Source organism: Brachyhypopomus gauderio, chromosome 2 (assembly GCF_052324685.1).
Source record: "Brachyhypopomus gauderio isolate BG-103 chromosome 2, BGAUD_0.2, whole genome shotgun sequence".
Taxonomy (NCBI): Eukaryota; Metazoa; Chordata; class Actinopteri; order Gymnotiformes; family Hypopomidae; genus Brachyhypopomus; species Brachyhypopomus gauderio.
This window is the reverse complement of record NC_135212.1, coordinates 4,536,549-4,550,407: the sequence shown is the minus strand read 5'-3', so window position 1 is coordinate 4,550,407 and position 13,859 is coordinate 4,536,549.

Genomic DNA, 13,859 nt, shown 5'->3' with positions numbered 1-13,859 from the left:
GTTTCTTTAAGTACATATTCTAATTCTAATCCACCATATCTCCTAATACATCGATCTGTTGCACTTCTCTTTGCTCTTGTACTACCATTATTCTGAGATTTAAGTATAAGTACGAGTAGCAGTATTATTGCTCCTATTGCTAATATCGCTCCTGCAGAATACCTAACCCACTTAGGTCCCCACCAAACTCCGGTCCTATCTCCTGTAGTGTTTGGTCTCCCAAAAGGGTGGCCAAACAACTGCCGTATGTCCACCATCCTATTTCTAATATCTGGGGTGACCAATAGCATTCTTGACACCTTTGTGCTTGAAGGGCGGGTATACCCGATCTGCCCTTCTCCCAGCCCGGTGAACTATTTGGGACACCCCCTAAAACTGTATGGGGAGAAGGAACCTTCCCCAAAGTAATTCTATTTCTGGACACTGCTCTAAATTCTGAAGTAATACGAAGTCTTCTAGGACGAGTTCTACCGAATATGTGGTTACCGTAGGTTCTTTTCCTGGTTCAACAAGCACTTTAAATTCGGTGTATTCTACCACCCACGGACAAAGCCACTTAGCTACTGCTATTTTATCACTAGGTTTGTACACTAACCGACCTATTATATTAAAATAAACTTCTGGAGAGGGTTCAAAGGGTTGTATTTTGTATCCTATAGAAATTCCTGGCGATGCTAATGCAGATTTACCTTGTGGGATATATCTCCACTCTATATCTATATAGGGCTCTGAAGACATTTATTTTACCACTTTTATTTTATTTTATTTTACCCTAGATCTTAGATGTATTTTCTACATTTAAGATCTCTTTCTAATATGGCCCAGAGAGTCACACACTATTGAGGGTTTAACTGGACTGGTGGAAGGCTGCTGGGTCTGTGTAGAGTCTAAAAATAGTTTCCTCCTGATGTCACGTTGAGGACCCCGGCCCCTCCCTTTTGGGCGTGTGTAAACGTGGTCCACGTGCTTTGTCTGCGTCCGTGTATATACGTGGTTAGGGTTTTGTTGTGTGATTAATAAGTCTCACCTGTGAATCGTCTCGTGATCACGTGGGGCTAATGTGGTTTGTCTATTTAATGTGCGCTCGCGCAGTGTCCTGTGCTCGTCGTTGTCTATGTCTGCACGTTGTGCTGCGTATATGAGTGTTTATCGTGCGCTATTGCGCAATATCTGTTAAAAATAAAAGTGACGTCTGTCGCCACAAGAGGGATTCGTGTCTCATCCTTCACCACGACCCCACCGTCACACCTGACAGGATCAGGTTTCACTCACTCACTCCTGTGGGCTCTTGCTGTAACACTATCTTTTGTCTATTTCTTCACTTTACTTTAATACAATCCCTGAACAATAGTCACAATTACAATATCTATATGTCTATGTGCCTAAATTTTCTACAAAGCCAAGCAAATTGTTTAATAAACAAAAAGAAAATAAAAAATAAAATAATAAAAATAAAAATTATCTTCTCTTTTGTTGTCAAAGGCAAAATTATCTTTTCTTCCAACGAAGGGGGTCAGGTATACCACCTGGTTGTCGAACCCCTGGCTCTGGGTTTTATTTTGACCCATTGGTTATAGAGCTCCGTATCTCGGCGCGCTGGATGGGTGGTTCTGATGCTCTGCACTGGCTGAGATGGAACCACGTGTCTCCTTTCCCCTTTAGTCGAACGACGTGTGAAGTCTTCTCAGTCACTTTGAATGGACCGGTCCACCTGGGCTCCGACCACTTCCTTTTGATGACTTTCAGAAGAACCCACTCAGTCACAGGCAGGTCCGGTCGAGGCGTCAAGTCTGGCTCCTCTCCTCGCACCTGCACAGAAAAAGCTTCACAAATAGCTTTTAGTTCTTTGAAATATTCCTTATGTGATCTGGCCGCCGATATGTTTAGCTTCGCAAGCGCGTTGTGGGGCCCCGGAAAACTCCTTCCTGTCATGAGCTCAAATGGAGTGAATCCAGTTGCAGAATTTACTGAAGATCTTATACTTAATAACACTACTGGCAGGGCTTCCTGCCAATTCATTCCTGTTTGTGCACATACTTTTACCAATTTATTCTTTATGTTAGCATTCATCCTTTCTACTTTACCCTGCGATTGGGGATGGTAAACCGATCCGTACTTATGCCTGAGCCCCAGGCTCTGTTGTACAAATTTTAACTCTTTACTTGTGAAATGAGTGCCATTATCTGATTCAATTATTTTGGGGAAACCGTTATGTGGTATCCAATGATTTATCAAAGCTTTACAGACAGACTTAGAGTCTTCTGCTCTGGTGGGAAATGCCTCTACCCAACCTGAGAATTTATCCACTACAACTAACAAATACCTCTGACCTCTAATCGGTATTATCATGTCAGTGTAATCAATCTGGATCTTTTCTCCTGGTTCCCTAGGACCAGGAAACTTACCTGGTCCCGGCTTCAGAGTCGGGCCACTGTTATGTACATTACATATTTCACAGTTTTTTGTCCACTCTGCTATTATGTCACTGAGGTATGGGTGCCACCAATATTTTAAATTCTCCTTCATCTGCTTCCTACCTACATGCGCTACCCCGTGTGCTCCTGTGAGTACTGTATTAACTAATTTCCCTGGCAGAATGGGTCTGCTGTTTGGTCCTACCCAAACTTCTTCACCTTTTCTTCCTCCCTTGTCGACCCACGCTGTCTTTTCTTCTGGGCTGCATTTCTCTTGTAACTCAAATAGCTCTCTGCCTGTGGGAAGAGAAGACCACTCCTCCTCCTCCCTGCATACCATCTGCAGCCCATCAATCTTATAACCTGCTGCCTTTTTTGCTGCTGCATCCGCAGCTTCATTTCTCCTCTCAATCAAATCGTTTCCCTTCTGATGTCCCTTACATTTAATTATTGCTACTCTAGTTGGTAATATGAGTGCTGCTGCAAGTTCTTTCATGTCTTCCTGATATTTAATAGGTTTTCCCCCTGGTGTTGTGTATCCTGCTCTCTCCCACTGTCCTAGCTCTACGTGTGCCACCCCCACTACGTAAGCTGAGTCAGTGAAGATATTTATGTGCCTGTTCTCTCCCAGCCTCAGAGCCGCTATGACTGCTAATAGCTCTGCTCTCTGTGCTGATTGTAAGCCCTCAGGTTTTTCTGAATGTACAGTGCAGAACTCATCTTCCTCACCCTGTGCTTTCATTACAACTGCAAATCCTGACTGGACTATCCCATTCTTACCTCTAAAACCACACCCATCCGTTCACATATTTTCAGCTCCTGGAATCAGTTCTCCCTCTAAATCTGGTCTCCATTTTGCTGCCTTTGCTGCTTCTGCCACACACTCATGTGTTGGACCCTGCAACATTCCGTCTGCCATGTTAATCCCTTCATGAGAAAACAATAAGTTAGGTGCCGTCAGAGCTTTTTGAATCTGTCTCTGTCTGAGTGGTGTGAGTGTAAACATTTGTGAGTTCACATATGACATAACACTGTGGCTGGTTAGAATGTGGAGAGGATGTCCTGTTACTATGTGTGCTGTTTTTAGAACTAACTTTGCAACCCCTGCTGCGTGCTGTGTGCAAGGTGGGTGTCGTTTTTCTGTGTTATCAAGTGGGACACTAAGGTGCATTAAAACCTTCCGTTCACCCCCTTTTTTCTGGAACAACACTCCGTTAACACAGGAGGGTGTTTCAGAAACATCTAAGTGAAATGGTTTGCTGTAGTCTGGTGCAGCGAGATCAACTGCCTGCGCTAACATTTGCTTAAGTTTAATGAAATGCATTCTGCCTCAGCTGTCCAGTCTAGCTTACCAGTCAGGTTTCTCATGCCCAGCTCACGAACCATGTCTCTAAGCGGTTTGGTCAGTTCCACATAGTCAGGCACGTAGTGTCTACTATAGCCAGTCAGTCCTAAAAAAGACAACATGTCCTTCACTGTTTCGGGCTTGGGGTGGTGCAGAATTGAAGTACGATGCTGTGGTGACATGCCTGTCGCTCCCCCTGTGACTATTCTACCCAGAAATTGAACCCGAGGCCTACAACACTGTAACTTTTCCCTGGATACTTTATAGCCTGTTTCCCACAGCCTAAGAAGCACCCGTTTAGTGGCCTCCAGACAAGTTTCTGCGGTATCACAAGCCAGGAGGACATCATCGACATATTGAACAAGTAGTGACCCTTCTGGCAGGTCACAATGCTCCAATAAGATAGCTAAGGCTCTATTAAACAATCCTGGTGACAAAGCAAATCCCTGAGGTAATCTGGTGTACCTGTACTGCTGACCTCTGAAGGTGAAGGCACAAATATCTCTGCATTCTTCTGCTAATGGAACACAAAAGAAAGCATTAGCCAGATCAATGCATGTAAACCATTTCATCTCTGGAGAAAGAGACGCTAAAGCCACATAAGGATTAGGTACTGGACTAGTTGGAGTAATCAAAATCTCATTAATAGTTCTAAGATCATGCACCATGCGATAGGCGCCTGTTCCTTTCTTTTCTACTGGCAGTATGGGAGTGTTCCAGTCTGAGTGTGCATATTCTAAGACTCCTGCATTCCACAGTCCAGATATAGCTTCTGCAAGGCCCGCTTCAGCAGCTGGTTTGTGTGGATACTGATGTTTCCACCTGGGGTATTCTCCCTGCACTTCAAACCGTACTGGTGGCTGTGAAATAAGTCCTACATCATGCGGTCCTTTTGACCACAGACTAGGCGGCATTTGATCTAAAATATGATTACTATCAGGGTGATCACAACACTCCCTGCCATGAAATCTGCTCAGCATATCTCTAGTTAGTGTGACCTTGTCTACCGAAGGCTCCTGTATAAACAAAGTATTGCAGGAGTACAAAACCTGCGGTATGTCAGTTTGAACCCAATCAGTAGCGTTATTAGCTTTCCTAGTCATCCCACCTAGTTCTTTGGCCATATGTCCAGGGTGCAGTGCTAAAGAAATGTGAAGAGCAGCTGAATCACTCATCATATACCAGCGCTGTTGTGCCGGGGTCAAAACAACTGGTGCGGCGACGCCTTCAGGTCCCACAAATATCCCCGTCGTACTTATCTCCCAAATTTGATCAATTAACTGTTCCTCATATTCTTCCCCATAAACCTGATCCCCTATAGGGTCATAAAATAAAGTCATATGTAATGGGTCGGGGGGCGGGACATACGGTTCAATCAAAGTAATCCAGGGCTTCCAGTCAAGGAACTTGGAGTGAACGCCCCTCCTAGAACAGGAATCAGTTTCTAAGAGGCCCCAGTAAATGTCAACCGTGGGTGGCCAGTCTGTGGAGATCAAATACATGCCAGTGTCCTCCCCCTCTGAACAGTGCATCTGTGTGCCATCCGGCAATGTGACAACCAGCCCAGAGGGGCTACATAACACAGTAGCTCCCAACTTTATTAAAATGTCTCTTCCACACAGTAACCATTACCTCCCGCCTTAGTCTCTCTGTCTGATCCTGCCTTGTCTCTTTTCCCTTAGTTTCTAATGTCCTCCCTTTTCTCTCTGCCTTTGGGTGCCTGCTGCCATATCTATTTCCTGAGCTATGCCTTGTGCTGCATGCTTGCTCTAGCTCCTCCCCATCTGACTGTTCAATGTCACTCCCTGAATCAATCTTCTCCTTGCTGACCACATCACCCCAACCTTCTTGCTGTGCTCTTACATTATCATTTCTTGTCGTCTATTCCTAGGTCTGCACCCCCGCCCTGATGGCGCGGTGCCGGAGTCATCAGCTATAACCATCTCACCTTCCTTCACATATACTACAGGATATATGCCTTTTACGGTTACCTGTGTTTGCTGCTGTGGCGGCGCTGAAGGCGCAAGCCGCTTTATAGACTCATAAGTGGGTGGGTGCTCTAGAGAATTAGTCTCTACTGTCTCACATTTTTCTTTCGCCTGCTTTATTATTTTACCAGCCCAACAACACATATATCTCTTCCTCAGACCCAACTCTCTCTCAGCTTTAAACACATCTCTCCTTAATTTCACTTTTCTCAGTCTGCCTGCCTCCTTATATTCTCCCTTTAGTTTAAGCAATCTCTCTTTACTTTCCTTTATTTTCTGGACAATTATATCCCCCAAACACACACGGTCTGTTCCCTTTTTACCTGCCTTGGTCACCCATACCTGCAGATTTTTCTTACAGTCTATTTTAATTTTTTCCCATTTCTTAGGATTATCCTCTACCAAAAACAACATGGTACACGTTTGCTCAACTTGTTCATTTAAAGTTCTCAATACCCAGTTATCTATTCCCCAGCTATCATTAAGCTGTTTATACAACCTCTGCATTTCCTCACCAGACATTGTTTGATATAATCACTGGGACTCACGTGACCACGGTTTGGTGTCAGGGGCTCAGTCAGGACAGCTCGGTTCTCCACCCTCAAGTCAGGTCACCTATCTCGTCCGGCCTTCACTTTGTCCAATTAAGCCAGTTCAGGGATTCCTCAAGGTCCCAGGGAGACTTCAGCCCAGCGTGTCGGGACTCCAACCCAACATAGCCGATCAACCCGTCGGTCGAAAGGTTCGGTTCGCCAATACCACGGAGAGAAAAACTATATATCAATACTTTATTAGCCGGTAGGAACTTGAATCCTATTTCTCTTAATTAACCACTTTTCCAAAATTAAAAAACCAAAGACTGGATTTAATTTAGTATCGCCCAAGTTCTGTCAGTTCATCACAATTTTAGTCATAGTCAATATTGCAGATTAGATATAACAGGTTCTGCTCACCTTATTTGATTGATCAGGCGCCCGTGATGAATCAACAGCTCTCAGACGATGTCTTCAATAAAGAAATCAAATTAGACGTCTTAAAATGCCCCACGTCGGGGTCACCAAAAATGTTGTGCTACCACTCTTTATTAGCACAACGCATCCGTTTAATGCAAATAAGAACGTCACCAGTCTTGTGTCTTTTAATTATTTATTAAAGCTAATACAATCAAGCAATAATAATGGAATATTGAAAAGGGTACCCTGAGAGTACACAGAAGAGACACGCTAGTCATGTCATCCAGAGTGTAGCTCTGACATCTGTCCGCTTCTCCTACATTATATACTCTCCTATGGCATTCCCCTTGTCAGGTAAAAGAGGTGAACATTTATCATGTCAAAACCTACAGCTGTTTCCCTTTTTCTGAAAGCGTGGTCTCTTGCTTGACCTTACCAAATCAGGACAGAGAGGACTCCTATTTCACATTCCACTTTTAGCAAACTGCAAACACTCATAGTTTTTAGAAAAGGCACACCAGCACAGATATAACAAAAACTTGATCAATCATACAAACAACTTGATCAATAATGTAATGTAAACAAAACATAAAGTAATTAATATATGATTAATACTTTAAGGCCAATCTACTTATAAGGATACTCGAGTATTGTAGTTTAAATATATCTTAGCATGCTTTCACACATCAAATCCTTAACAGAAGCCATGGCAAAAGGTGAAACGGATCATCGCTGATTGCGCCGATTCAGTCTAGGACTGACTCGGGTGCCTCTTGTGGAGGTAGAAGGCGTGGCATCCGAGCCAGCCCTGACAGGAAGTACAAACACAAATAGTGTTATTTGCACTTTATGCATGAAGGAGTTTGCTTATCACAGGAGCACTTCCACCCTTCGTTACCACCTCAATGCAAAACATGTTGGGGCTAACGCGCAGGTCAGTAATGATAACTTAGCTGCTAAATGTATCCTTAGTACGATAGGGTGACCAAACGTTCGTATTTCCCGGAGCATGTCCGTATTTCACATCCTGTCCCTGGCGTCCCGGGTTTTTTTTAAGTGAGGAAATGTCCTGGTTTTTAAATTGCCTTCATTGGACCATTAATAAGGCTGATAAAACTTTCGCGAGTGACTGTAGCACGCGACTCCGCACACCTTGCGGGAGTGGCGGAGGCATTTAAACTTGACGCGTCACATTATTTGCAGTGTTGTTCGCTCTCTGTGGTCGAGGATAAAGGCTTACAAGAAGCGTTGCACATTGCGTCAACTGATGCAATTTACGAACTGCCGTCCAGAAAGACAATGTCGAAGAAAATCCAGCAGCTGTATGATGAGGAAAGGGAAGTAAAACAGGTTATTGTGAAGAGCGCCACAAATGTGGCTCTGACTGGGGATCACTGGACCTCTGTTAGCAAGAATTATCTTGGTGTGACAGCTCATATTATAGATGATGAATGGAAGATCCAGTCATTTGCTTTGATCATGCAGAAGACCACTTCTAGGCACTATAGAGAGGCCTGTGGCAGAGGCTTGGGAAATTAAAGAAAAAGTATACCATCTAAAATGGTATTAAAAAACATGTTCTGATTTACTTCAATTCTTCTTATTCTTCCAATATCCTGAGCAAAACTCCCAAAATTAAACAACATTTTTGGTCAGAATTTCCAGTGTTCTGAAAACTGTTTGCTCTGTTTTCTGCACTCATCTATTGGTCTGTGTAGTAGACTGGTGGAAAAATAAACAAGATGAAGTTGAAGTTTATGATTATGTTCATTGATTCATTCATCATTCAAACTTAAATTAATATTTCTCGTGTTAAATACTGAAATGCGATTAAAATGCGATTAATTTTGATTAATTAATTACAAAACTTCTGATTAATTCGATAAATTTTTTTATCACGTCCCACCCCTTATATATATATATATATATATATATATATATATTAGGGCTGTCCACGACCAAGGATTTTTTTGGTCAACCAATGGTCATCATTTACTCCGACTAATCGACCAATCGACCCCCCGCCCAAAAAAAAAAAATTATTTCCCATTTTGATCGGGATACACATTTGTGAAGTTTTATCTTTAATGCCGGGCTGCCACATCTATGCGCATTTACCACTAACGCCAGGAGTAACCTTGTGTGACTAACAATGTTTCCTGGTTCATCTAAACACTAGTTCAGTTATCTGCTCAGTTCTTCTCCCAGTCGAAGAGTTCACGGCATTGTCGTATACAAGAGCAACCCTTTTCCCGCGGGGATTCTAAACTTTGCCATTATTTCGCTGAGTCGATCTGCTATGTTAGCAGCTGTGTGGGTCACTCCCAACTCTTTATAGTTCCTAGCACGAATGAATGCAGTCGGCAGTTATCAGAAATAAAATGCGCTGTGACCGTCATGTAATGTTCCATCTGATTAGTCCATATATATCCGTTGTGAAGCTGAGTGCTTTACAGTTTTCGATCTTGCCCTAAAGTGTTTGTTTTGTTTTGCTGTATTTGCTCTTAACCGCGTGCGACACTGTTTCACGTCTTACCAGGCTGTATGCGGGCTCGAGGCATTCAATTAGATTTTTTAATTCCTCACCACTGACGATATTCACAGGTCGCATGTCCAGCACTGTCCTTGTCAAACAAATCACCAACGGTAAATTCGTGTCACGTCTTCCTTTGTCAAGCCGTTGACATTAAAAGTCCCAGAAGCCCTTTGACGAGACGCAGCTTTTTTTCCAATGGAAAAAAACCAATGGAATTCAACCAATGGAATTATATATATATATATATATATATATATATATATATATATATATATATATATATATATATATATATATATATACACACAGTGGGGAAAATAAGTATTTAGTCAGTCACCAATTGTGCAAGTTCTCCCACTTAAAAAGATGAGAGAGGCCTGTAATTGACATCATAGGTAGACCTCAACTATGAGAGACAAAATGTGAAAAAAAATTGAGAAAATCATTTTGTCTGACTTTTAAAGAATTTATTTGCAAATAATGGTGGAAAATAAGTATTTGGTCACCTACAAACAAGCAAGATTTCTGGCTGTCACAGACCTGTAACTTCTTTTTTAAGAGGCTCCTCTTTCCCCCACTCATTACCTGTATTAATGGCACCTGTTTGAAATCGTTAACAGTATAAAAGACACCTGCCCACAACCTCAAAGAGTCACACTCCAAACTCCACTATGGTGAAGACGAAAGAGCTGTCGGAGGACACCAGAAACCGAATTGTAGACCTGCACCAGGCTGGGAAGACTGAATCTGCAATAGGCAAGCAGCTTAGTGTGAAGAAATCTACTGTGGGAGCAATAATCAGAAAATGGAAGACCTACAAGACCACTACTAATCTCCCTCGATCTGGGGCTCCACGCAAGATCTCAGCCAGTGGGGTCAAAATGATCACAAGAACGGTGAGGAAAAATCCCAGAACCACAAGGGGGGATCTAGTGAATGACCTGCAGAAAGCTGGGACCAACGTTACAAAGGCTACCATCAGCATCACACTACGACGCCAGGGACTCAGATCTTGCAGTGCCAGACGTGTCCCCCTGCTTAAGCCAGATGAAGGTCAGATGAAACCAAAGTAGAACTATTTGGTAATAACTCAACTCGTCATGTTTGGAGGACAGTGAATGCTGAGTTGCATCCAAAGAACACCATACCAACTGTCAAGCATGGGGGTGGCAACATCATGCTTTGGGGCTGTTTCTCTGCAAAGGGACCAGGACGACTGGTCCGTGTACATGAAAGAATGAATGGGGCCATGTATTGTGAGATTTTGGGTGCAAACCTCCTTCCATCAGCAAGGGCAATGAAGATGAAACGTGGCTGGGTCTTTCAGCATGACAATGATCCCAAGCACACTGCCAGGGCAACAAAGGAGTGGCTTCGTAAGAAACATTTCAAAGTCCTGGAGTGGCTTAGCCAGTCTCCCGATCTCAACCCCATCGAAAACATTTGGAGGGAGTTAAAAGTCCGTGTTGCCCGCCGACAGCCCCAAAACATCAGAGCTCTAGAGGAGATCTGCATGGAGGAATGGGCCAACATACCAGCAACAGTGTGTGCCAACCTTATGAAGACTTACAGAAAACGTTTGACCTCTGTCATTGCCAACAGAGGATATACAACAAAGTATTGAGATGAACTTTTGTTATTGACCAAATACTTATTTTCCACCATTATTTGCAAATAAATTCTTTAAAAGTCAGACAAAATGATTTTCTCAATTTTTTTTTCACATTTTGTCTCTCATAGTTGAGGTCTACCTATGATGTAAATTACCGGCCTCTCTCATCTTTTTAAGTGGGAGAACTTGCACAATTGGTGACTGACTAAATACTTATTTTCCCCACTGTATACTAGGGGTGGGCATAGATTGATTTTTTTTAATCTAGATTAATCTCACTGAAATCTTGAAATTAATCTACATTAATCTATATTAAAATGGCTCATATGCGTGCTACCCAAGTAATGACTAAAAGTCAGTTTTTGAGATAGGGTTTCTTAATAGAGAGGGTGCATTAGACCAGGGGCTCATCTCCTGTTTCCAAAATGCATCAATGACTGCTTGAGAAAGCTGTTCTACTTTGATACTTGAAGTAAAAAAAACATGCTCAATAAAATGTAGGCTACTCGTGTTCAACGGTTTATTCAGTTAAACATGAATTTGTAAGCCTACATACTGTACATTAAAAGGGGTTGATAACATGTTTATTCAGCTAAACATGATATTTGAAATGTAAGCCAACATTTAGTACATTTTACCTCACAGACGTAATTTGGGGGGCACTTTTTCAAAAGCTGGTTTTGGTCCTCTGCAATTTTAATGGTTAAAAATAAATATTTAAATAGCGACGAATCTAGCGCTAGGACCATGCAGAAAACGACTGCTCCGGTAACACTTTACGTTCCTAAAAATGAATTTTCCATTAAGCAAACCTGGCAACTTCGTGACTGCATCCATGTAAACACACAAACGATTTGTAATTCACAGGTTTGAAAACTCGTTCTCGCCCCTACTGTGCAATTTGGTTAGGAATACAGCCGAGCTAAACTATCAAGTTGAAAGTCATCATAGTTTGCTTACCCATTTTGACCCAGTTCCCAACCCAACTTTAAGAATAGATTAACGGCGATAATTTTTATATCGCCCGATAAGAGTATCAAATTAACGAACACCGTTAACGGCCCACCACTAATACACACACACACACACACACACACATATATATATATATAAGGATGTAATTACAGGGAAGGGAGATTGTGTTGTGAAAACATCTCTTCCCTGTGCGGTCATCACAAAATAGTTTAAAAAATGGGAATGAAAACAGCACTTTGAGTAAAGTTGAACCATCTGGGTGAAATTATGTATTTGCAATAACACATAATGCAAAATATGTGAATGTTAATTGTGGGGGATGCTGTGGTGATGGAAAAAACATCACCTACTTGTATACTTGTAATTTATGTACTTTCTGCTGCTGTAAGTTGTGTTGTGTCAATAGAATAAATTCCCAAAAGCCCTATCCGGACGGGATTAGTTTCTCAGGGGGTCCTGGGGTAATTTTCTCTTTTACGGGGGGTCCTCTGTGATTTTAATCCCGTCCGGAACGAGCATGTCCGTGTTTTTCTCAGACGTCCTCAGAGAAAATTACAGGCGGAATTACCTACTGTTTTTCGCTGTACTCCGTGGTCGTCTGGTAATTTTAGTCCCGTCCGGATCCACATGTCTGAGTTTATACATGCAGACATCACCTCGCGTTTAATAAAACAGCTATATGTCCACTGCCACGCACCGTAGTTACACGTTGGGCGCGCGTTTTCACGGAGATCCACGTAAAGACAGTGGCGAGCGAAAATGGATTTACTGGATTTTTTAATGGATTTATTTTATTTTATTTAACGGATTTATTTTTTATAATGTGTTTTCTGTATTGGTTTAACAAAATAGCTTAACTTAAACGGAGATCTTAAATGCTGAACTGAACAGTAGTAAAGTTAAAAGTTAAAAAGGAATCATCAGAGTTGGCAGTGTGACATTATTAAACATGCTATCACGTGACAAGGCGATGTCATGTGACCGAGAAAGCCAAAAACTCACGGGTCCTCCTGTTTTTTCAATTGCTGTCCGGATGCAAGAGTTTTATCACTGAGTACAAGGGTGAAATATTTTTCACAGACGTCCCCCTGAAAAACTAATCCCGTCCGGATAGGGCTTAAGAGTCATTTTCACCTGTCATTATCTCATGGATGGAGTAGAAGAAGGCTGATCTATGTTTTATGTTTCAAAGTACTTCCAGTGGCAATGTTGAAGTAATAATTAAGTTGCCGGTATGTGGTCCAGTTTTTGCACAATTTGCTGTCAAATATCTGATTTCACACGTATGGTACCCTGATTCCCAAAATACCTATATTTATTTTTTCAATTTTTGGAATATAAATTACAAGTATACAAGTTTCTAAACATACAAAAAAATTTCAGCCTTCTAGCTGTAATAGTATTCTGTAGATATTCACATTCAAATATTGCTATTTAGCCACTTTCGCAAAAGATGCGTCTGAGGGGAGAGGGGGCAGGGGGGGGTTACAAAACGGCTGTAACTCTTGAAATATTGAACATGGAACAGAAATACTTTGCATTTTTCCATGAAACATATCTGCCTACAAATGGGGAAAGTTTGAAGGGATTCTGAGATGGTCAAGCGGAGACCAATCCAAATTTTGGTTGATTTGACATGGAATGTCCCAAAAGTAATTTTGTAAATCATAGCTTCTTTTTTTTAAACAACCATTTAAGACTCCTCATTGAAAAGTCACATTACACATACCAAACAACAAAAAGACTATAGATCCTTGTTCCTTGTGCCTGTGATAAATTACATTCTGCAGTTACCTCAGGATATGTCCTGAGGTAAAATAACAAACAGAAAATAACAATCATAGAACAATATATATCTATAGTCACCATGACAACAGTTATCATGATAAGTGTTAGTATTTCAAAGTGCAAAAAGAGCAAAGCTCCTAGGCATGTTAAACCTGATGTGATTGGCTAAAATCTGTGCTGCTTATTTAAAAGGACTTCTGAGTTTAAGGATTTAGCTTTCTGCTAATTCAAAATGTTAAAAACGTTTG